Source organism: Acanthisitta chloris, unplaced genomic scaffold (genome assembly GCF_000695815.1).
Source record: "Acanthisitta chloris isolate BGI_N310 unplaced genomic scaffold, ASM69581v1 scaffold28099, whole genome shotgun sequence".
Classification (NCBI taxonomy): Eukaryota; Metazoa; Chordata; class Aves; order Passeriformes; family Acanthisittidae; genus Acanthisitta; species Acanthisitta chloris.
Window position 1 is genome coordinate 2862 of NW_008690184.1, and position 3593 is coordinate 6454.

The 3593-nt window shown below is 62.8% G+C and overlaps 1 protein-coding gene across 1 annotated transcript in view; it reads right to left on the reverse strand.

Annotated features, from left to right (window-relative positions):
- Positions 1 to 3593, reverse strand: part of LOC103808920 (glucosylceramidase-like) — a gene marked incomplete at both ends in the record, with an annotated part of 9012 nt that overhangs the window by 2835 nt on the left and 2584 nt on the right. The window lies entirely within an intron of this gene.

Below are 3593 nucleotides of genomic sequence, written 5' to 3' on the forward strand. Positions count from 1 at the left end.
AGCCAAGGATGCCAACAGCCCCCATGGCCCCTCCGCGTCCCCCCAAGCTCCGGCAGGTCCCAGGGAGTAGCACCTGCAAGCAGGAACACTCTCATCCAAGGCAGCAGTATGGAGGGACAGACTGTGCTGCTCGCCGGATCAGCTCCATCTCCTCAGCCCCTGCTCCTCCTTCTGCTGCCAGAGAGCCACATGCTCCGTCCCCCTCCAAACACCCTCACCTTGCAGATAGGTGAGGTGGGTCCATCCCTCCCAGGAGCTCACAGCCCACCCACCTTCACCTCAGCTGCTCCCAACGTGCCCTGCTGCCAGCTCTCCTCCTCCTCCTCTGTGTCTCCAAGCCTCCCCAGTTCACCTTTACGGGCAGGTCTCGGAGACCTCCCTCCGCAGCACACCCTCTCCCACCCCCACAGCTCCTCCTTGCTCTCCTCCCGGCCTGGACCTGCCCTTGGGCTCGGACCGCGGTACATCCCGTCACCTGGGGCTGGGGGACACCGAGTCCCCCTTGCTGTGCCAAGGAGGGATGGAGACACAGCTCTGCCTGTGTGAAAGGCCCCACCAGCACAGGGAGCTATCATGAGAATGCAGTTTGAGCCCACTGTGATCCCTGAAGGAAGAGCTGATTCCTTTGTTTTGTCAGGCAGGGTCTGGATGAGCTCCTGGGAGCTCCAGCAGCACCCTGGGCCACCCACTTACCCCTGCTGCCTCCACTCCCCCCTAGGACTTGCCAGGGCCATGTCCCCAGTGTGGGGAGGGTCCAGGACCCCCAGGTGACACCAGAAAAAGTGGCTGCACTGCCCAGGGCAGCAGAAGGACCCAGCAGGAGTGTCCACACGGGATCTGGGGCCGTTGCCATTCCCTGCCCACACCTTTGGCACCACTTGTCCCACCTCGGTGTGTGCTGGGGAAGGTGGCAGCAAGCAGGCAGTGCCCTGGCTCCTGTGCAGGCTGGGCTGTGCTCTGGTCCCCAGTGACAGCAGCTGGACCCACAGAGGGGGACACAGCGCCCTGACACCAGCTGTGCCAGGAGCAGGGCCCAGCTCTGGTGACCAGCTGCTCCAGGAGTGCTCCCTGCTCCTCCAAGAGGTGACCCTCCAGCACACTGGGCCAGCTCACCTGGGCACACAGACCCCACCTGGTCCGGGTCCCATCGCCTGCTCCCATGGACACACATCCATCACTGTGGGGACATCTTCAGCATCTCCCTGCAGGGGTGGCCCAGGGGATGGAGAGTCCTCAGATCTCAGACACAGCTCCACTGGCCTGGAGCATCAACCTCCAGATCAGAGCTCCCCTCCACAGGGTCAAACTGCTCCGTTAGCTCTCCCTCTCCGGGTGGAGCAGCACTTCATGACTAATTTTTTCCTTTTCTGGCATATCAGATGCAGCTCTGGGGCAATTCAATTCATCTAAGTTCCTCCTACCCCCAGCATTGCTCTGCCACGAGCTGTGCCACAGTCCCACGCCCCTGCCGGGAGCTGAGCCACAGGACTCCCGGGCCAGCTGCCACCAGGGCTGGGGCAGAGGAGCCAGGCAGCCCCTGGTTACACCTCACGGGGCAAACGGGTGCCCAGGAACGGAGCTCCTGTCCCGCTGCTCCGTGGCTCTCCCACCCAAAGTGTGATTAAGGTATCGCTCAACTGCTACGCCCAGGCTAACGAGCCCCAATTTTGGGGAGGGGTTAATAGATCCTATAGCAATTGGCCATCACCCAGCTCCTTCCCAGCCACCCAGGATGTCCTTCCCATTCTGAGGTCTGGCTCTTCCAGCCCCCCCAGCCCGGCCACAGTCCCCCAGCTGGCTCAGGTCCTCTCAGCTCCAGGAAGGAAAAACACTGCGGAGGCTGCTGGAGCTCATCCCTATCAACACCAGCTGATAAGAGCGTCCTGCTGAGCAGGAAAAGTGAGACCCAAGGGATGGGCAACGCCTCACACAGAGCTGCTGACACAGGAGATGCTGTGCTGGGCAGCCCCACCAAACCCCCAAAGTTGCTTCTTGCAGCCCCTTCCCACATTTGGGGCGCTCACGGGGGGTCACAGGGGTCTCGTGGCATCACGCGACAACCCTTATGCAGGTGGGTTTGTTCCACGCTGGGGTCAAAGATGTGGGGTCAAAGGGGCTGCTGGGGGAGCCAGGGGGTGGATTTTTGTCCCTTAGGCAGGACGGTGTGGATGGAGAGCCTGGGGACAGCTGGGCTGAGCTGCCTTTATGGGGATCACGACTCGTAAACTCAAATGCCAAAGAGCCTGAGCGAGACCTTGCAGCAACTCCTTCCCTGCAGCAGGACCCAGCCTGGAGCACGTGTGGGCACGGCCCTGGGGGTCATCACTGCTTCCAGCCCAGCTGCTGGGGGGGCCCAGCAGTCCCCAGCCACTGCGAGGCCCAGACGAGCCAAGGCTTTGCTCAAGAATTAATGAGCCAAGCCCAGCGACGTCGGAGGAGTCGCCCCCGCTCCGTTTATCCCAGAGCCAGTCGGTCCTTCAGCGCCGAGCAGAGCGCAGGGACGAGGGCACGTGGACCAGGGTGATTCAACATCTGGCCACCAGCTGTTAGTACCAGGGCAGGTAAGTAAGAAGCAGGTGGAGGAGAAGACCTTGACCGGGAGCAGGATGCAGGGAGCATTGTCCTGGGAGCTGGGAGCACTGTCCTGGGAGAGGGATGCTGGGAGCAGAGCTTGCGGTAGCTGCGATCCTGGAGAAATATTTCCCTCTGGTGGATGAACACAAACAGCCTCGGGGCAGGAGCAGGATGCTCTCCCAGGCTCCCCCCGGAGCTGCAGGGTCGCAGGGCTCCCTGCCCGGAGCAGCGTTCCCGAGGCTCTGCGGGGTGGGATGCCCCAGCCTGACCCTGCCACTCGCTCACCCCACCCGGGCTGTGCTCAGCCCACGCAGCATCAGCGCTGTCAGCCCTGACGGCACCGCCGGGCACATCCCGCCCTCCTCGCCCTGCAATCCTGACCTCCCTGCCCTAATCCCCTGCTCCCACGCCATGCCAGCTCCTTCTCTCTCCTTCCTGGGTGTGCCCACACTCAGCACCCACTCCTGGCCCTGTGCCTGCTTGCTCAAACTGCCCCAGCTCCGTGGGGGTGCTGAGCCCTCGGTGCACTCCCACCCTCCTCGCTGCAGGGGAGACCCATCTGCCCACTCCTCGTGGGGGACAGCACATGTTCCAGGCAGGGCTGTGGTCTGGACAGCATCCCTGCCCTAGCAAAGCCCCAGGAGCAGCTGGCATTGCCCTGATCCCAGCAGGAGCCAGCTTGGACCCCAAGCCCCCTGTGCTGGGATGCTCCTGGAGCTGGGTCTGCCTCCAGTCCTGACCTCGGGGAGCACCCTGGGCTGGATGGGATGTGATCCACACACCCTCTGGCCTGGCATCAGGCTGGGAGTAGCTCCAGCTTGGCAGGAAAAACATTGCAAGCTGAACCTTGGCTGCAACCCCTGTCCAGGGCCTCCATCAAAGGGGGTGCCCGGGTGTTTTGTGTGGGGTGAATACTAAACCACTTGCCAGGTCCTAAAACCTGTCCCCAAAGGCAGTGGGAGAGGACCTGGGCTCTGCTCAGCCCCTGCCAGGCAGCACCTGCTTGGAACTGGGGGCAA